The sequence below is a fragment of the Lepidochelys olivacea genome (assembly GCF_965140295.1).
Source record: "Lepidochelys olivacea isolate rLepOli2 genome assembly, chromosome: 11".
Lineage (NCBI taxonomy): Eukaryota > Metazoa > Chordata > Testudines > Cheloniidae > Lepidochelys > Lepidochelys olivacea.
In genome coordinates this window covers 35,855,898-35,878,026 of record NC_140421.1, presented here as the reverse complement: position 1 = coordinate 35,878,026, position 22,129 = coordinate 35,855,898, and the positions used below count along the sequence as shown (strand labels likewise).

General features: G+C 42.6%; 1 protein-coding gene across 1 annotated transcript in view; it reads left to right on the top strand.

Moving 5' to 3' along the window:
* The window catches only part of GRB14 (growth factor receptor bound protein 14), a 134,336-nt gene extending 114,600 nt beyond the window's left edge, over positions 1 to 19,736 (top strand). Inside the window, exons 13-14 of the transcript XR_014713543.1 lie at positions 9,623 to 9,765; positions 19,106 to 19,736. The gene's annotated coding sequence lies outside the window, so the exon portion shown is untranslated. The remainder of the gene's footprint in view (positions 1 to 9,622; positions 9,766 to 19,105) is intronic.
* Positions 19,737 to 22,129: the final 2,393 nt, after the last annotated feature.

Below are 22,129 nucleotides of genomic sequence, written 5' to 3'. Positions count from 1 at the left end.
AATCTCTAACCCGCCTACACACATTTTTCCATGCTATGAAAAATATAATATGAAAATCTATGGGGCTAACACATAAGTTTGACATTATGTGGCAACTTGGGTTCAAGTTGAATTTAAATTATTTTGGTATAAAATGTATTTGGTTGAGTGGATATATCTGAAAGGTTGTATTATGCCAAAGAGCAAACAGTGTCTAAGAGGTACTGGTGAAATTCACATGATGAACTCTAGCTGATAAAATGGCTCAATAACATGCCAATGGAAAAGTGCCTTTGTACAGACTAACATGTCAACAAAATTCAGTAGCAAACATAGTTATAGTTTAAAAAATTAAGGACCAAAAAAATTCTGATGAACAATACAGTATATACTCTACGAGTGCTGTGATATTTATAGATCAAGGACTGAGGTAAAACTGTAACACAAATACTATAGGATTTTATGCCGCAATAATGGTAATATGCCCAAATATTGCTAAATTTGCATTAAAAACTTGTCCCATCAAGCTAAAAAACACAGTTTTGCTGATGAAAGATCTTTTATGCTGTGAGGTGGACATCAAATCAGCATGAAACCAAATATGCTGTAATAGCTGTTGAATACCAGGAGGAAATTGACAGAGAGACTCATCCGAATGACATTAATTGCTGGCATAATAGTACTGTTCCTGGCATCTTTCAAAGTAGTTGAACATAAGCTCCTTAACTAAGCTTTTTCGTAGTGAATACCAGTGGAAACCATCTGGTTAAGGAGAATCTGTTTGTGTAAAATACTTCTTTATTTCCAATTAGGGGCTTCAAACAGATTTTCATTTCCCTCATAATATATTTTGAATGTGATTTATGAGCAGTGGAAAAATAATGAGAGTATATTTCATATATAAAATAAATTAATCAACAGTAGTTATCCTGATTTCCTAAATCATAGGTAATCCCTCAGAGTTTGAGGATGATTGGCTATCATTTTATGGAAGTCAGTTATCATTGGTGGATCTGCAGGTGGTTAATGAGACTGATCCAGGATCCACAGATCTTGTCAGAATTGAGACAGTCATTTCTCAATGGGAGGATCTGGATTGTTGAGTTGGGCTGCAATGTGTTCTTTCCTCTTTTTCTGTTTCTCCATTTCCTGTCATCTAAATTGTATCTCAAAATACTGGGATCCTCGCCACAAGATCCTTTTCCATTTTGGTAGGTTGAGAGTTTGGGTTTCCCATGACTTCATGTGCCAGTTACTTTTCAGGTGGTCCATCAGGGTTTGAATGGCCCAGGTCCCAAATTTCATTGTTCAGTTTTGACTGCAGTAAGGTGATCCATTTGGATGTGGTTATCCAGTCGGGGGAGGTGAGGCAGACTACATTTAGGTCACCTTTTCCAGCCCCCTCCCTGTGCAGGGTGAGCAGAGTGGATCCTAAAAAGGGCTGCTCAGTCGCAGTTGCAGCTGTCGAGTTGCACTCCTGCCTCTGTCCAAATGCAAAACCAACCATCTGACAGCCATCACCCGCATGCTAGTCCATGATTAAGAGCTTCCTGTCATCACTGTCCTGCACCTGTCGCCACTTGCCAATCACTACAGGACTTGGACATGAATATGGAAGATGCTTATGCATGGATTCATTTAATGTGGAGACACAATTGCACACCAGTGTCCACAAGGTGCTAGACAGGATGAGGAGCATAATCCAATGGCAAGGAGATGATTGGAGATCTTCATCCTGCTGCAGCCTTCATCCACCTTCACAACCATTAAGAGAAATTGTCCCTTCAGGTTCAGACAAATAGGGATCCAGTTTCCCCCCCAAGTCCTCAGTGGCAGAACAGGCGGATGAAGAGACAATTTGTCTCACTGATTTTTTACGTAGAGCAGGGTGGGGAGGGGAGGGAGAGAGGGGAAAACTAACAAACTAAAAAAAACAAATATGCAAGCCCCTGTGATAGCCCTAAGATTAGGGTAATCACCTCAGATGTAGGAAACCCAGGTTCAAGTTCCTGTTTCACCTGATTTAGATCAAGGACATGAACTTGTCTTCTCTTATCCCAGGTGAGTGCTTAACTGCTGGGCTATTGGCTATTCTGGGGATTGTGGGAGTTTCTGTGTTTGGTGTGTGTGCAAGCTGTCCTTCTGATAGTTTGGTTTTTCTTTGTTACTGGTTTGTTTCTTTTAGGAATAGTGGTGTTTCCCCTTCCCCTGCTTTTTACCTATGGGGGCCACAGGGGACTCATTCAGAGGTCCATTTTAGATGGGTTTAGCACTCTTACCTACAGATCTGGGGTTTGATGTGTGCCTGCATATCCTCTTCTGTGGAGGACCTATTGCTGAGTGTAGGTGAGGTTACTGGCTGTGTCAACATAAAACCTGCCTCTCAAGCAACTCTATAGTGATCTTTGTGACCCAGAAGCAGTTTGTGAATTGGTTGGTCCTGACAGGGCTCTGGGTCAGGCGTCTTTTGTTCCAGTTTTCCCTTTGTTTACCCCTGTAATGAAAACAGTTTTTCCCCAGTCCCTCCTTTCCTTTGCAATAAGACCCTGGTATCTGATCTTTCTTCATATGGGAAAGTAGTTTCTCCTGTTTGGATGATCCTACTAGCCTGTAAGAGTTTAGACATCAGGTATGATGTTAGGGTGACCAGATGTCCCGATTTTATAGGGGGCAGTCCTGATATTTGGGGCTTTTTCTTATATAGGCATCTATTATCCCCCCCCCCCAACTTCTGTCCCAATTTTTCACACTTGCTATCTGGTCACCCTATATGACGCCATTCCCAACACCAGGTTTATGTGGTTTTAAATGACCCTAGGCAGCCCTGGGGATGGGACATATTATACAGTGTTTGCCACCACTGGGAGTATGAAATGTTCCTTGTGTGGTGAACCTGGTCACCTGAGGGGATCTTGCCCATGTACTGCTGACTCTGGAGAAAGGGGGAAGGAACATCATAGGGCCAGCAGAAGACAAAGCCTCTGTCTGCACAACTTGGATCTGCTCCCCCTCCTCTCCCTAGATGGTCTGCTGCTGTTCAGGGGACAGTCGCCCTAGAGAGGCCCTCTACTGTGGCCCCATCACCTGTGCTGAAACAGAAATGAGTCCTAGAGTCTGAAGAGCACCTCCTTGCAGAGCAAGTGAAGACAGTTGCTGGAGATGGGGGTGAGAAGCAGACTAGTGAAATAGATCTGCCTGGGGCGGTTATTAAAAAGGCCAAGCTTCTGGAGGCCTCTGATCTGCTAGCCGTGGCTGAGAGAGGAATCTTACAGGCCCCTGTGGAACAGGATGGCATAGCTCTGGGTGATGGCTCCATGCCTGGCATAGTGATCCTTCAGGCCCATGATTGTACATGCCATCATGCCTGCAACTCTTGAGAGGAGGGAGCTGACAGCCACTCCCACAGAGTGCATCTCCCTTGTGAGTGATGAGAGTGCTGCCACAGTAGTGCAATGCTCTTCTGAGCTTCTAGAGTCTGAAGGTGGAGAAGAGGATGATGATGATGACCCCTGGGTCCTTGCTGGTCCCTGATGTCCCAGCCAGTCAGCTGAACAAGAGGGTGGGCAAAGTGTGCACAAGATCAGTGATTTCTTAGGTAGCACTAAAATGGAGAAGCGAATTGAGGTTAAGGCCTGTTTCCCTAATTTGCTGTGCTTTGCCTATTTAACTACTCTTATTCTGAGAGACACCTCTATCAATTGCAGGAAACATTTCTCTCTCAGGAAGTTGCTGAGTAAGGTTAGGAAGCATTCAGGGACTGTTCAGGGCATATTGTCTCCCCCTTGGCTCATGGCTCTCCAGATACCCCACTTTCCATTGTTTCTTTCTTCTCTGTGGTGTACTGGACATTCCTGACATCCCACCACTGTTTCAGGGACTCACACAAGGGCTTCTTCTGCAGCTGCCAATGCTACCAGAACTCAGCCTGAGTGAAATTCAAGTTCTGCAACAGTTTAGCAATAAAGTGCCAGTAGGAAGCACACACAGGAAGAGAGAGAGACATAATTATAGTCAGACAAGCGTGTGGGAGAAATATCAGCTTCTGAGGTGCTTACTGAAGGGAAAGGTGTAGGGAGTCCTGGTTTGGGCCTGTTTCACCCAGCTGCATGACACCGATGTTCCCACTTGATTTTATTTATTTATTTTTGGTTTTGATAAAAAGACTATGGATCACCAGAAGATTCACAGCCTTGGCTGCCTGGTGGTCATCTGATGACTGACACTACAGAGATCTGGAGAGCAGCTGTTTCCTTTTACTGTTCTGTATTTGCCTGAAGACTGTGATGTCCAGGTAATGGACGAGCTGTACCAGGCATTGCCCAGTCTGAGTGGCAAGGAGATGTGGCATCCAAATGCACCTGTCTTTGTAGGAGCTCTCTTGCAGACCTGCAGCTCTCTATGGGTAATATCCCAGGTTTCAATAGACAGCCCTCTGAATTTTATAAACACTGTTGGAATCTGATTGGTTCTGATATTTTCCTGGTTGTGCTGAAGTGTGTCCATGAGAAGAAAGTGCCCCTCACATATCACAGTGCACTAATTACCCCTGCTGCCAAAGAAACCATTATGATTTAGGGAAATAAGACCTGTTTCCCTTCTCTGTTCTGATGCTAAAATCCCGGATAGGATTTTATAAAATAGGCAGATGGACTCTTTGATGCACCTTGATCAAACATATATGTATCCCTGAACTGCTGTATTTTTGATAAATTGTTTTTAATTTGTGATATTTTTACAATAAGCAAACCTCTTAATCTGCATGTGGGGTTTATTTCAGTGGACCAGGTGAAAGCCATGGTGAACTCTGTCAAAAGCTATCTTTTAAAAAATTTAAAAGCACTTGGGATTGGGCCAGTGTTTACATCATATATTTTTATTGTATCATACCATTTTTAGTGTTTTAAAGATTAATGGGGGTCTTAGCTGCTACTTCCCAGTATGCAAAGGCATTCATCGGGGTGCCCTCTGTCTGGGATGTTCTATGCCCTGAACCTGGTGCCAAATGGCCAGCCTCTCTCTGCCATGGATGCTGGATGCTTTCCCGGTTTGTCTATTGACCTGTGCAGATGACATCTCCACTTTTATCATGTCTGAGGGTGCTGTGCAGGCACTTTGCCTCTGTTTGGGAGTATACAAACAGGCATTCTCTTCCCAAATCAATTGGGCTAAGAGTAATTTGATTTTACTGGGTTCCTGGCAGTGCAGCAGTCCCCAACTGTTGCCCCAGCAATTGCAATGGGGCACTGTTAGAGGCTGGCTGGTCCTTTAAGGCAAGCTGGCCTCAGTCCGGTCCATGACCTAGCAGTAACCCCTCAGACTAGCTCCTGATCTAGCCACTCTGGGGCAATTAGTAATCTCAGCTGGGTGAAGTGGAGTTAGTGACTGATCTGAGCTGCAGAGGATTACTTAAATAGAGCTGAGTTCAGTTGTGGGAGAAGACCCATAAGAGAGAGGGTAGAGAGTTTGTCCTCTCTGGGAAGGAGCTGGGGGCAGACTGACTGACTGAGGAAGACCATAGGGACAGAACTGATCCCCATGGCAATCCCTGGGGGCAAGATACAGGGAGAGACTGCAGAGGAGGCAGGACTCTACTATGGAGAGAAACCTACAGACAGTAGCGCAGGTTCCTGTGGGAGGAATCCCTGAGACTGCCCAAGGGGAGCAGAAAAATTATCTGGATTTTCATTTGGACTCTTTAGTTACCCTGGAAGGGGTTTGGACTTTATATGTCTTGGCCAGAGGGCTGAGCTATGGAAGATCTAGTGAGGAGGCACGGGAGCAGAGGATACTAACAGTGTTACACACAGATGGAAGAGGGTGCTCCAAGGGTCAGTGTACCCCATCCCAGGCATCTCTTGGATTAGAGTGTTGGGTTTTTGGGGGGTGGGGAGTATTTGAACAGTAGATGTTAAAGCACTGGGAGGGGGAAGAGGAGAGGGTGCTGGGTTGGCTGCAGAAATGGCATTGGCTTCTTCCTAGACTTCCTTTTTGGAGGTGGATTTGGATTGCCAACAGCCTTGTGGCCTCAATGTTGTTGCACTAGTTGGTGTGTCTGGACCTCCCTGGGGCTCCTGGACTTGAGAGGGCCATCGACCACTTTTTTCAGGAACAGTTACCATTGTTTGGACGCTGCTGTTGCTGTTAAATTGGGGGCAGGGGTAGAGTCTCATCAACCTGATCAATAATATGGCAGCTTTTCACCTTCTGTCCAGCAGCTGCTGTACGTGGACTCCCCTTGCTCTCTTCTCTGTCTCCCCTCCCCACCTCCCCCCATCCTGCTTTGACTCTCGTTTGTTTCTGCTCACACCCGGTCACTTGGAGCGCCTGGGTCTGCTGATGTATGTGGGGTCTGAATGAGCTCTCCTGTGACATCTAGTGATACACTGGGGAAAAAGACTTCAGGAGCAGATCATATTGGCATAGACAAACTTACTTTGCCGAGGCTTTCAGCAGGCAGACCTTCTTTGTCAAAATGATCAGTTTTGGCTGGTTTTGGGTTACAATTCACTTTAGTATTGAATGCACAGGTAATGATCTGTTATCCTTATTGAATGAGTAGAAGGCAGCAGAGCTATACTTTGTTTGCCTGATTAAAGGTGTCCCCCTAAACTAAATCGCCCTTGTTAAGAAGTGGGTAGGAAAGCCAAATCCCATTGACGCTGAGGGGGGTGGGCACAGATATGCCTACCTGATGGTGTGGACTCTGCCTAGAGAGTACTAGGCACAATTTGACCTTCCGCTCGTCAGTACTTTAAAAACAGAGTTGATTGGACTCAGTTGAGCATCCTTGCTTTTGTTGAGTGATTACTAGAGCTGAAATCACTGATGAGCAGGTGTAGGGGCTAAGCCTTGGGCCTCGTATGGGGGCAGTGCCGCAGTGCAAGATGACAGAGGCAGCAACACAGAGCTTTCCTGCTACCCGGTGAAACCACTAAAAGGTGAAATTAGTAAGAGCTGGGCGAAGTGGGGGACCCTCCGAATGCGGCACGGCAGAAGTGGCAGTAAGAGAACAACAGGGGTGGAGGTAGTTGCAGAGGCAGTGGCAGCATTGTTCAACCCCCCCCCCTTTTTTTTAATGAGGGTTGGAGGTGGACCTATGTGAATGCAACTCTGGGACTTGGCTCACTAAGGACAACCAATTGTGAATGGGTGCAATGATGGGAGAGGGGATTGGTATGTTAGAGACACTTTTTGGACTTTCCCACCCCAAGATGGGGAATTTTGGGCAACGGATGCTGCCCAACATACTGTGGGGTGGATTTCGGCTTATGGTTTTATGCTTTTGAATATGGTACACGTAGTGGTGTTTTCCCAAATAATGCTGGGTTCCCTTTCCCTCTATAATTTTTGTCTTTTATTATATGCAGACTCAGTGCTTGTGGGTGGAGAAGTATTGCTTCTAAGGGTATGTCTACACTATAATTAGACACCCACAGCTGGCCTGTGCCAGTTACTTGGGCTCACGGAGCTTGGGCTAAAGGTCTTTATCCGCAGTATAGATATTTGGGCTCAGGTTGCAGCCCAAGCTCTGGGACCCTCCCACCTTGCAGTGTACTAGACCCCAGGCTTCAGTCCAAGCCCTAATGTGTACACTGCAATTAAACAGCTCCTTAGCCCAAGCCCTATGAGCCCAAGTCAACTGCACAGGCCAGCTCTGGATGCCTAACTGCAGTGCAGATATACCCTTATGGGCACCCAGCAGTGATGGTGAGTTTTCCCAGATTACTGGGGGCTCAAGCCAGTTCTTTTAAGAGGAACCCCTAGATATTGAACTTGGCCCTTTATTGCTGCTGAGTACATCTGGCAGAACGGGTACACCACCATTCTACAAGAGCATTTTCAATGTCTGGGGACTCCTGCAAAGTGTTCAGCCAGACAGTGTTTTCTAGTCCAGGGCTCTTGGAAGAGCTACTTTGAGGCTCTCTCCATGAGCTTGTTTTCTGCTGTTTAACTAGGCTGGGTTGATCAAGCAGTCCCACCTGATTGCTCCTGGCTGGTGGGGATGGAAGCTGGCAGCAGCCCTGTCCGCTCAGATTGCACTCTTGGCTGTGCATTTTTGGGGGGAATTCTGTGCTCCTTTCACTAGTTATCTCCCCTCTGGTGGACAGGAGTTGTGGGCAGTTGGGGAGGTGGTTGTCTTGGAAGGGTTGGGTAGCTGTTCCTTTCCTAGCCATGAGCAAGAAGCAGCTCTGTGGTATGTGTGTCAAGGTGTGGCATTCTGCTTGGCCTCAGATAAGAGGTTTTAATGTTTTCCTCCATTGCCCCTGTTTGCTCGCTCATTCTTTCTTTCAACAGCAGCTCTTCAGCAATTTGGGACTGGTTTTCTTCAAGCCCCGATTTCTTTTGGAAATGAGATACAGTGCTCGCATACCGCCCAGTTCCTGCCTGGCCAGTCTCTTACTGGGTTAGGCCATGCTCCTTGTTTTGAAATCTGACCAGGACAGAGTGGCAGAGGAAGAGGGGTATGATGGCCTGGGTCTGTCTTGTGCACTGCAGATTGAGTATACTTTTTATTAACTGACTTAAATTTGGACACCTTTCCGTTGACTTGGTGTGGTAACAATGTTTTAGGTTAACTTGGTGGTGGTGATGATGCCTTGGTGATCCATGTGTAAGAGTTGCTTAGGGTCTGACTCTTTATACCTGTTGTGTGAATATTGTAATCTTAATATTTGACACTTTTTTGGTTTTATATGGGATTTTGTGAATAAATGTGTTTCCATGTCATCTTTCCCTGCTCCCCTCCCCACTTCCTGCTTTGCTTAAACTCCATCCTGCCCTTCAGAAGGCTTTGTTGAAACTGAGGCATTCCTGTGGAAAGTCTTGGTTTCACTGGAAAATGCTGATTTATCAAAACCATGTTGTGTTGAAAGATTCTGGACTAGATCTAGTCCTAAGGCATTTATATTTTTCTGTATATTTAGATTCTTCCTTTAATCTTACACCTTGTAATACCTTCTTCTCTACTGTATTAATGGCCTACATAAGAGTTATAAAACCAAGAATTATAAACTGAAGTGGGTTAAATCAAATTTTAAAAAGATGTATGCATCCAAGCCAAAAAAATTATATGTAACCAGGGGTGCATGTACAGTTAATGCAAACCCAGGAAACTTATTACTCCCTCAAAGGGCAAAATCTGGTTTTGGTATGCTCTAGAGGCTTTATCTACGAGAGGGTGACATCACACATTTGAACTGTCCACCCAGGAGAAGGCAGTGATGAACAGCGTAATAACATTATTTTGTCACAGATGACCTCTTGGTCCAGCAACAGCTGCATGTACTGCGGAATCAGTGAAGTCAGTCCTTGGAGTATATCTTTAGCAGTAAGATGCCACCTCAGCTGATCTAGGAATGGAGGCTGATGGTCTTTGGATGGGCAAACTAGCATAATGTCTGTAGCAGAGAGAGGAATGGAGTGACTCTAATAAAATGTATTTTAGTCTAGTGCTAACACTACTATGGACGAGAAGAGTAAACAAGTATGGCTTTACTGGGCCAATTATAAACACTCACTCCAGCAATTAAGAGATGTCTGGGTGAGATGTTTGTGGGGAGTGGAGATGATAAAGACCTCAGATACCATCACTGTGATGAGTGTATAACAACCTTGATAGCTTATTTCTGTTGCCAACTTATAGAAGACTGGAAAGTTCTTTTCATCCATGGAAGCAGCAACTCCAGCAATTCTACATTTGAGAGCTCTGCTGTGGGGGAAGCAAAAAGAGCTGAGTAGGAAGAATACAGCACAATGAACCAAGTAAATCATGCTACACTGGTGGAGGTATGTAGTAGTTGACTTGGAAAGGTGGTTGTGGTGTTTTTTTAAATCATTTCAATGTATGGGTCCATCTTTGGTAGCTAATAGCTAAGGCTATGATTTAGCTGTGGGAATTTTTAGTAGAAGTCATGGACTGATCATGGGCAATAAATAAAAATTCATGTCCTGTGACCTGTTCATGACTTATACTATAAACATCTGTGATTAAATCTTGGGCAGGGGGTGGGTTCTGCTGTGGGGTGGGGCAGTGTCACCAGCTGCCAAGGGCCATGGAGTGTGGCTGTTCCATCTGTCCCAGGACTGCTGCTGAGGACTGCCAGAACAGCGGCTGGTGTGGCTGTCTCAGGGATCAGCCGCACTGGCCCCTGCAGAAGTCCTGGAGGTCATGGAAAGTTGCAGAATCCGTGACTTCCACAACCTCCATGAAAGACACGGAGCCCTACTAATAGCTTATTGGAAGGAAAAGAATCCTACTGAGGCAACGCCATGGGATTAAGTGAGGGCATCAGATCAAATTCGTGTAATCTTTCTAAATTGGCAAGTGCAAAATAATGACGTAGAATATGAACATACTACATAATAGGAGCAGAAATTGTGGCATTTGATCATGTGCTAGCAGAAACTTGTTAGTGCAAGGGTTGTCTAGTATGTAATACAATGAGTTTTCTATACTTGCTGAAAGTTTTTTGTTAAACTAAAATTTCAAAGTTATGGAATTTGTGTGCATAACATTTTTAACATGTATCTGGTACCAGACAAACTAAACATACATAACAGATATAACTTCATTGACCCAAATTGAAATGAGATTTTAAATGATCCATTGTATATGGTAGCATTTAGGAGGCAGCTGGGCACAGTACAACATGTGCCATATGGCAGCAGCCTATTCTGGATCCTTCTATGGCAGCAACAGTAGTAGGTTTCTGAATCACAGGTGTGGCCAGTGACTCCTGGCTGTCTGAGGCATCCATAGGAAAAGCCTACTGGGTGGGATGAGTGGCCTCAATGGGCCATCAACACACAGTTGTCTCTAGTCCTGAGGCAAATCTGTCTGGGGTGTTGCCAAGGAACACATTTGTTTGAGATAAAAGTACACAACCAATATTCAAAACTTCAGATACAAAGATGATACATGCATATTAACAGAATAATTATACTTGACATTGTCATTTTTCCATTGAGACCTTACAGGATACGCTTTGCATAAGAGTTGTTGCAATTGGATAACAATGGTAGCAACTATGGTGCAAATGGTATCTTCAATCCTACAGCATCACAGGGTCTATATGGAACTGCACGCAATTCATCAGGGTGGTGTCCTCACTGGATTCAAAGCCCAATTCTGTACATTTGACACATTCTCTTATTTTATATCTCCCAAGGTGTATACTCAATATAATAAACATAGATATTTTTAATATCTTGTGGAAATACACACGAGATGTTCCAAAAGGCCTATGGCCAAAGTAAACCTCTAGGTTATGGTAAATGTGCATTTTTAGCTGCACCAGAACTTCTGACCAGAATTTCGTGCACCAGAGGGTCCCTAATCCCTGCTAGAAGTGGAAAAGCAGCTTGATTGTTTCCATGAAAGGGGGGGAGAAACACACATATCTAAATTCTAAATGATTTAGGTAGTCAGGGGTTACATTAGCTTGGCAGCAGCTAGTTTGGTGACAGTAAGTGACACTGGGCCATTTGTGCCAGGGGTATTGCTGTGCTGGAAAGGAGAAGAGCAATGGTTTTGTGGAAAGGATAATCTTTACTCTTAATGTGGGGGTGAGGTTGTGCCCCTTCATACTGTGAGCAAAGGACTTACAGGAGATAGAAGCTGAATGCGAGGGGATAGGGGATGATTACTCTGGTCACTGTCCATAAGAGACTCTAAACCATACATTTCTTAAATAGAAAATTTGTGCTTTCATATCTATGTAATGATTTAGAGAACTGGGGAAGGCAAAGACAGAAGGATGTCTTGGGCAGTGGGGAAAAGGTAAGGGGGGAGGGGAATGATTGTTTTTTTAAATGGAGGCTAGTTGGCTGGGCTGGCTTCCTAAATGAAGAAAGGAATCAATGCTGAAAATTAAGGCAGATGAGAAGAGGGGATGGAAAACTAAGGGTTATAATGATGGTAGTGGAAGTTGCAGAAATAAGAATTATGCAAAAAGGGAGTTTCGCAGGAGAAGAGTGTGTCCCGTTTTTCTTCAGAGAATCGATTGAGTACTTCTAAGTAGACTTCTAAAAATTGCCAAGTGTGAACTCTCCAAACTGTCAGTTTGAATGGGCTGGGTGGACTTCTCCCATCCTCACCTCTTCCCTTTGCCAACTTCACTTCAGATTGAACCCTGATGTACAGCATCATCATGTTGTCATTTTGCAGCACTTATATCTAACACAATGCAGTGATATACAGTGCAATGATAAATGCAGTTGTAGTAGCTCTTAGAACAGCTAAAAATGAACATTTTCCATAATCTGGATTGTTTACTTTGGCCACTGGGCTTTCTGTGCATCTCTAGTGTGTATTCCCCCAAGACATTAAAAAGATGTATACATTTTTATTATGTTGTGTATATGCTTTGGTATGTGTAAAATAAGTTTACATTTTAAATGCATTTGTGCTGCTATCAGAGAAAAGCAAAACAAAATAAATTGATACCAGGGGAAATGTCGGGCATGCAACACAGATTTGTTAAATAAACATTACTGTGTGGCATTAGTTAATGTTATTACTTTGTGTCCCTCGTGGCTCTCTTTTGATTATCTGTGTTTCTAAAGAATATACACATTGGGAGCAGAGCACAAGGATTCTGCATGCATAGAGTTTCGGGGGAAGGGGAGTTCCAGGCTGTGTGTGGTGTATGGGGTTTTTCTGCTTTTTAAAACTTTTTTAGTGGGGAAAATTGAAGAAATTTCATCTGACATTTAAATAGAAATTTCTACAAAACTTATTGCTGCCCTCTGCTTCTTAATTTTTTTTTTTGCGTTGGGAAGACTGATTTGAGTTTGGAATAATAAGTACACACTAAAATCTTTCCTCAAGTTGTTTAATTTTAAACAAGGGTGGATGGGGGTGGGGAATGACATGCGGATGTGCACTATTTTCTAAGCTTACTACATAATGATGCATACAGTTGATGTCAACATACTAGGATTCAGCAAACACTATAGGTGAACATGTATATGCAAGGTTAGACCAATGAGAGAATCACAGACAGTTACCTATAGGACAGACAAGATTGTCCAGGCTCTTGTATCTTTATTTTGTGCTGTTTTTCACACAAAAGATTGTCTTGCTTTAAAGCAGTTAATGGCAACATGACAAATCTGCCACCATCTTGCTCTGTTTGTGGGCCGTTTCCCATTTGCTGGGGTCAACCTGATACGCTTTCAAATTTGACTTGTGTCTCTGTTTCTACTGGTCACCATGAGATCAGGTGCCTTGCTTTAGCTGGCTGTAAAATATGGCCTTGCATATTCTCAACTTGGCCGTATGAATGAGATGCCCAGACAATGCATCTGAGCTTTTATAAGCATGCTTTGAATGCCAGACTTCTGCCAATGATTAAGGACTTCAATATAGGGAATCTTGTTCCTGCAAACACACCAGAGACAGCATATGGAACTGATCAAATTTCCTAATGTGGTGGTGGCATATAGGAGCATTGCCCAATATACATTTAGCTGAGTACTTATTTTGACTGCCCTGTTCCCTAGGCAGCGTGACAGCATTTCAAATGCACAGCTGGCCTTGGCTTTGGGACGGATAATCTCCTAATCGGTTGTATGCAGTCCCAGAATGCCACTCTATAGGTAGAAAAACTTCTGTATGGACTTGAAGAGCATTGTTGATCATAATTGGGTAGACCTTTGCATTCCCTGGTACAGGTTGGTACAGTACTTCAGTCAGCCTAAATAAAACTCTGAAACCAAAATGGTTCACTTCAGCCATGAAGTGAACCAATTATAAATTGAGAGAGCAACCAGTGCTTGGTCATCAGCAGATAAAAGCACCTTAATGAGTAAATCAGCCACTTCAATGCTTGCATGAAAGTGTTGCAGATAGAAAATTGTTCAACCAATGTGGAACTGGATAAACTTGCTACTTACATGAGGAACAAAGGGGCTGATCCTATACACTTTTTCAGAGGTAACCAGTTCTTACTCCTACAAATAGTGCATTAATGCAAAACTGGCTTGTAAGTAAGGTTTTGCCTACAATAAAAGTATGTATCCTCACTGATGAGAGCAATTCATGTACCTCCATTTTCTTCAGCAGACACAGGGTCTGGATAGCTCTGGAGACTTGTAATGTCTACAGTATATTCACCTCTAAATTGCTGGATCAAGTCCAGTCTGTTAATAGCAGCCATGCATAGCAGTGTCCACTCACTGTACCAGTCTGATTCGAATGAGCAGCTATAATGTTAGATTCAGGTGCATGTTTTCAAAGTCATGGAATAACTGGCACATCTTAAGTAAATTCTTTGAACAAGTAAGCAGCAGTGTCCTAACCAAAAGTTATTGCCATCAGTTATACATTCAACACATTTCTCACCCAATAGACTACTGTCCATCTGACAGACCACCATCACAGCTGACACCAATTGGTTTGCTTGTGGGCAGTCTCAGCAGAGATGCCAAGGACTAGACAAAAGTACTGATCTACCTTCTCTTCTCTAGGGCATGTCTGAGACACAGTGACTAGAGAATTTGGGGAAACTCTGGACTGGTGCTGCCCTGTTCTAGGGGTTAATAGAGAGTTTCACTCTCGAGGGCCGTTGACTGGGCATATTTCACAAGCAAAAATTTTACTTTAAAATAAAGTACAAACTAGCTGTTGCTCCTAAATCCGTTCCTGTTTAACCTGTCACATTTTGCTAGAGTGACTTTTGTTAAGGGCTAGCCCTACTCCCACATTTAATGGAAGGCACTATCAAGGAGGACTTCTTTCTGTGAGCTCAGCCTTGCCTTGCCTTGTTAGGAAATGTCAGTATTAATATTAACTTTTGAACACCTGACTTTGCAATATTAATATTCTTTGAAATGTTCTTTGGATACAATTACCTAATTTAACACCCCCCCCCCCCGAGAAAATAGAATTTTTATCATGTGGAATGATATTGACCCTGACTTTTTAGGTCATCAAGTTTCAGACCTTTTACAGCTCGTCTCTACCACTAGAGCCAATAGAGTAGCTGGTAGCAGTAGTAGGCTATTTTCTGTGTGGGCGAGACAATAGAAGGGAATGAGACAAAGATATAAGCAACTTAAAATAGGAAGTGCCAGGCAACCTTAACTATAGGTAGGGTATGCATGTTGCATCTAATGAATATTTATACAAACTGCGTATATTTATCATTTATATATGCATGTGTATGTCCGATGGACCCATAGGCTGAATAGAATCTTTCTGCTGTTAAGGAGCATGACTTGGTTCATACTTTGTTGCACAAGTGTTTGAAAGGGCCTACGGCATTTCACACAACACATATATTAAATAGTTTAAAACTAAAACCTAAAAATATGCCTTGTCCTGTTCCCTCTGAAGTCAATGGCTGCTGTGCCATTAATTTCACTAGGAGCTGGATCAGGCTCTAAATTATTCTCCCTTTTATTACATGAAACTGAAAAGGAAAAATTTCAATGGGTTTTGCAGTAGGTATGAAACTAATTGCCACAGCTCTAATTTCTAGGCTGGTTTTCAACTTTCTTTTAGAAAATGAATTGAAAAATAACCCCTCTTTTTTGTTATTTTTAACCCTATTAATGGATTCTGTCTCCTAGCAATGGGACTTTAATCCTAGTACCCACCCTTCTCCATAATATTCCTGAAATCCATCACATGCAGCATGTAGAAATGAAGACTCTTAAATAGTGACATATTTATCCTTAAGAAGCAGGTTTTGCTGGGGTTCATACTTGAGTCCATTTTTCTTATCTTTTTCAAATGGCCAAAGTTAACTGATTTGAAAGGGCCTCATTTTAAATTACATTCATTCAATGAAAACAGAAATTAACACTTAGAGACATCTATATGCTAATGATTGTAGCTCAGGGAATACCCTTCTAACCTCTTCAAAAGGAGTTGGTAAAAAGCCATTTCACTTGAAAGCAACTTAGTAAAAATGGTAGATTAATTAAATACAATAAAATTTCCCTAAAATCTTTATTCCATTTATCACTTATATCATTACTTTTCCTTCTTACATACCTTAGCTCCAAACAGAATATTCCAGGATGCATTTATTCTTAGATGTCACAAGCAAAACAGTTTTATTAGATGCTGAAAAACAGAGGTTAATAATGTCATTGGTTTTAGGAATGGCAGGCAAACAGAGGGGGAAAAAGCACTTCCATCTATCACTCTACATATGATACTAAGTGTATGAATTTTTTCAAAGGGTCGAGAGTGGGGAGGAGGAAAGATTTCCTATAACGCTTCCAAATGCTAAGCAGTGAACTTAACAAGAAGATCTCAAGCTTTCAGACCTTTTAAGTGTGCACCCATTAGAGATGGAATTTACTGTAAATGGAATGTGGCTATTGCCACATATAGGCCTAACCAAGTATTAGCAGGTATAGGGTTAGGAGTAGGCATAGTACATGCTTATTCTTGACTCTGCTTGTAAGAGGACAATTGGCATCTTGACGGGGAAGGATCACTAACATTCATGATGATCTAAGTGTCTCCAAGTACTCTAGGTCACTTTGGCTATGTGTATATCTAATACTTCCTATGCTGGGCTGTCTTGTCTAGAATGTCTGTAACAAGGTAAAGGGACTGCAGTTTGTAAAGAGATTATAGGTCCTTGCCTGTCACATGGCAGCTTGGGCGGAGTATAGCAGAAAGGGGAAAACGGGCCAATGGGGAAGGGTGACTGGTTTGGGCAATAATTCCCACAGGCTTTCCTTGCTCACTGTTTCAGTTTTGATTTTTTTTTTTTTGATTTGTGATTGTTTTGTGGACAATAAAACAAATACTGAGGAAAGGCCTGAAAAGATGAGTGCCTGAAGCTCTGTTTTCCTTCCATGGCTGCTAAAACCACCGTCAGTTTACAGTCTCCAAATGGCTAGCAGAAAGCTGGACTAGGGGCATAATGAAGGGCTCAATACATTAGTAAGGTGTCTGCCTTGGACTAGAAGCTATTTGCAACTGATGAGTCAGGCAGCTAAGATATTTGTTTAAATCTAATAGCAGCAAAAATCCTATTGGAATAAAGGGACGTTTATTACATTTGGAATTCCCGGAACAAAGACCGGGGGCAGATCATAGGTCTGCATTTAGTGAGCAAGTGAAAATCTGGCTGTAAAAGTGATGTCCCCAGGGATACTCGTAGGTATTTTATTTTGCAGATGGCTTTAGCAATATTTTAAGCGCTGAACATCTGAGTTTAAAATATTGATAAATGCACATTGGAAACTCTAATCCCAACTATACATTCAAAATGATGGGTCTAAATTAGCTGTTACCATTTAAGAAATATCTTGAAATCATCGCAAATAGTTTTCTGAAAACATCTGCTTGCTGTGCAGCAGCAGTGAAAAAAGCTAACAAGTGAGGAGCCATTGGGAAAGGAATAGATAACAGAAAATATCATCATACCCCTACACAAACGCAGGGTATGCCCATACCTCAAATACTGCATGCAGTTCTGGTCACCCCCTGGAAAAGATCTATTAGAATGGGGGAAACTACAGAGAAGGGTAACAAACATGACTAGGTATCTGGAACAGCCTCCATATGAGAAGGGACTTTTCAGGTTAGAAAACAGATGACCAAGGGGGAATGTGGTAGAGGTCTACAATAGGAATGGTGAGGAGAAAGTGAAGAGGTATGTGTCATTACCCCTTCATGTAATACATGAACTGTGGGTCTCCCAATGAAATTAATAGGCATAAACAAACGGAAATACTACTTCACACAATGCACAGTCAACCTGTGGAACTCCTTGCTGGGGATGTTGTGAAGGCAAACAATATAATGGCTAAAAGAAGTTAAGTTCATGGAGGAGAGGTTCATCAATAGCTATTGGCCAAGATGGCCAAAGATGCAACCGCATGCTCTGGGTGTCCCTATACCTCTGGCTGCCAGAAGCTGGGCCTGGATTACAGCGGTTGGATCACTCCATTGCCCTGTTACGTTAATTCCCTCTGAAACATCTGATGCTGGCCACTGTCAGAAGACAGGATGCTGGGCTAGTTGGGCCATTTTTTGGCCACTGTTATGTTGTTAAAAGACCATGAAGAGTAGAAGGGATGTAGTGAGAGATCCTCAGGGACTCTACTAGAAGCCCAGCTGTGCCATAGGTTTTATCTGCCTGTGGATTCCAGAAGTAATGACCCCCTGATGCTCTGGAAAAAGGAGGTTTTCTGTCGTGACATAACTAACTACTGTCTAATTGTATGAGAAACAGAGGTCATGGGCTTAAAAATTTGAGCAATTTTTATGCTAAGTGCAGAGTTATCTATTTACTAACCTTTTAGCAAGCAATTGTTCTCTTCACTCTGCTGAGCTTGCTATTCTCCAGAGTGTGTGGTGTTGTCTTTTTTTTTTTTTTTTTTTTTAAATGGTGCCACATCTATTTCTGTGGGGTTTTGAGAATATCCAGATCAGGCAGGGCACCACTGTGTATGCAGAATCATATCTGTGTTCCTACTGTAACAATGCAGAAGGCTTTTAAATCCTTCAAAAAGCACGACAGTCTAACAAACAACCATCATTTCTGCTCCAATCTCTCCACAGATACATGCCCAAGTTAAAAAAATTAATGTATTTAATTATAGCTTAATGCATTACATTTTGACTGTCACTTTAGCCAGTAGGAATTAAGAGCGTGTATTGGTTACAGGTCTGCCTATTTGTGTATACTATGAGATAATTACTCTTTAGTTCCTTGTGCAAGGCATGTGTCTAATAGCTTACGACTGGATTTTTAAAGGAGCCTAAAGGAATTGACCTAAACTATTTGACTTGTCTAGACACTGGTTCAGCAAGTGTTTTGCTGTCTCTTTATGACAAGTACTGTACGCATCTGTTCAGAGTTCAGCATGCTTCTTTATAAAGATTTGGCTGAGCTCCATTGACTAACTTCACCCTGAATATTTCATAGGTAGGTTGGTGTGGTTTGTCTCTCGTTTGTAAATTGTAAGCTGCTTGGGTCAGAGGCTCTGACCCATTTGTACAGAACCTTCCATATTGGGCACTGCCGCAATACTACGTGAGCACATTAGGCAGGAAAAATGTGAATTATTTAAGGGCTAGAAAATGGATTATTTTCAATATAGTTTTATTTCAATGGACATTGATTTCTGAATGAAGTTTTCTCTCTGATTCCAGGCTGAGTGTTGCCATGTGACCACCTGTTTCTCTGTTAGGATGGAGGTGGATGTACTGAGGTGTGCAGAGCTTTAAGGGTGATGGATCAATTAAAATAAAATTTCCTTTTGCTAATCTACAAATTTATTTCTTGATCCTGTGAGCAATGAAGGACACCTGATAGCGATAGTGACAAGGTAAATGCAATAAAGAAGCAAAAAAATGTTGCTAGAAGAGGCAATATGTAGAAAGCCTGTTGCTTTAAGAGGTCTGCCATATATCTGACCTTAGATACCTAAATTCCCTTCATGAGTGGAAGTCAGTGCTGAATCTGAGTCTTTCAACCACACTCAAAGCAGTGGGAATGCACTGGCTGTACTATTAGGGGGGAGGGATAGCTTAGTGGTTTGAGCATTGGCCTGCTAAACCCAGGGTTGTGAGGTCAATCCTTGAGGGGGCCATTTAGGGCTCTGGGGCAAAAATTGGGGATTGGTCCTGCTTTGAGCAGGGGGTTGGACTAGATGATCTCCTGAGGTCCCTTCCAACCCTGATATTCTATGAAACAAAGGAAAAAAAAATAAGGCAAGATTTGGCCCTTTGTTTGCGTCAGCTAAGCATTACATCTTCCTCATTGTATGTCCTGATTTTCAGTGGTATGACCCTTCAGAGGCCCCTAAGACAATTGTTTAAGGAACTATATATATCTGTGTTGTGACTATACTTGAGACTTTAAGAGAAGAACATATTTAAATAATTATACTGAGACAAACATAGCTCTGACTTGTACTTGTGTAAATCTGGGATAACTCAGGTGACTTAAGTGTCACTAAGATCATCACTCGGCTCTGTATGTTCCCAGACTTTTTTCTGTCTGGATCTACATAGCCTACTTTTCTATTGTCTCCCTTCAGTTCTTAATGTTTTGGAAAGCCTTTTAAAATCTTTTTTTAAGTTGCCAGGCTGCACGCTTTGCGTCAGTGCTGTTTTTTGGTGCCTTTACAAAACTCGGTGGCATAAACGGTTGCCGTTTCACAATCCTAAACAACATGGATAAACGTAAGTTGATTTGTGATCGATTACTAAAGAGGGGTGAGGGGAGGCGGGGCGGTGGGCATCAATGGCTTTGTGGTATGATATCCTCGTCCAAAGTCTAAAACCGCCTTTGCTTGGCTACTCTGCACAGCTGGAAGCCTGTGGGTTGGAAGACAGAACGTAGAGGAAGCAGGGAGGGGAATACTGCGGAGAGGCTGGCCTAGCACCTTGTGGAGAAACCCTACCCTGCTCTGTAGGGCCTGCTTCAAATCCCTCCTCCCACACCCCAAAAAAAAAAAAAAAAAAGGACCGTGCAGCCAAAATGGTGAGTGTCTAATGTGGTGGAGTTTTCTACAGGGGTTTTCTTCAGGAGGCTTTGGACCTCACTGAGCAAATACATGGGGATTTCCCATGTCTCTATTGGATGTCTGCCAGTAAAACTGCCCATGTCTGATTCACAGCAGTCCATAGGCCGTACTGGGTCATTCCTGTATCCGCATCAAATGCCATCTAGCATCTGTACTTGAGTCATGCTTCAGAAAAGCAAAACCACCATATAAATCCCAATTCACTGCAATGGAACTGCAATGTGTAAGACTCTATCTCACATAGGGCTGCGCAATCAATTTCCTCAGGTAAGCCATGTGGGTATGGATTTAAAACCGGGGGAAACTTAGAGGAATTGAGCAAATCCTCTCTATTAAACACATTAGCTGCTAATCACTCAGTTTATCATAGCATGGAAATGAACAAACTGAGATAGTTATCCGTCAAAGTGTCACAGCCCTTTTAACAACGTCCAAACTGACGGACTGATTTTATGCTAATGAAGGTATTTTTAAACTGATAGCCGTATTCAAAATCAACAACTGTCATGGTTACAAGAACAGAAGGAAAAGCCAAACAGTAAATTTTCTAGGTAAAGATAATAACACCATTCAAATCACTTAATATTGTTCTAACAAAACGGATCCCTTTTTTGGAAAGCATTTAATGAAGCCTTTGTTATGCTTGTAGGCAGCAACGCAGCATGTTACTTGTTCAGGACACTTCATAGTCCATCATTGCATCTAAATCTAGATAATAGATTCCAGCTTGTAAAACATTCACTCTATAGTTATTTTTGACATTTTATCTATTGGCCAGTTGCAATGTGTTCTTAAAACAAGGGACTGTGTTTTGGAAGAGGAATAGTTTAGGCCTCTTTACAACAAAACTGCAAGGGAGGTGTCATCAATATAAAGGGAAGGATAACAACCTTCCTGTATACAGTACTCTAAAATCCCTCCTGACCAGAGGCACAATATCCTTTTACCTGGAAAGGGTTAAGAAACTCAGGTAACCTGGCTGGCACCTGACCAAAAGGACCAATAAGGGGACAAGATACTTTCAAATCTGGGGGGGGGGGGGGAGAAGGTTTTGTCTGTCTATTCTGTGTGCTTGCCGTAGAGAGATCAAGAAAGCAAGCAATCCAACTCCATTAGAATGAGTAAGTACTAGCAAGGAAATGCATTAGTTTACTTTTGTTTTGGCTTGTGATTTTTCTCTGTGCTGAGAGGAAGGTGTTATCCTGGTTTTCTTTTTGTAAATTTAAAGTTTTTGCCCAGAGGGAAATCCTCTGGTTTTTAAAATCTGTTTGCCCTGAGAGATTAGCTTCCCTTCTAATTTTACAGAGGTTACTCTTTTACCTTTTTTCTTTTTAATAAAGTTCTGTTTCTTTTAAGAGCCTGACTGATTTCTCTATTGTCCTAAGACCCAGGGGTTTGTGTCTGTGATCACTTTGTAACCAATTGGTTAGGTGGTTATTCTCAAGGCTCCCCATGAAAGGGGGTCTATGGGGTGGGGTGGGGGATATTTTGGGAGAACAGGAACTCCAAGTGGTCCTATCCCTGGTTCATTGTTAAATCACTTGGTGGTGGCAGGGTACTCTCCAAGGGCAAAAAGTTTGTGCCTTGGGGAAGTTTTAACTTAAGCTGGTAGAAATAAGCTTAGGGAGTCTTTCATGCAGGTCCT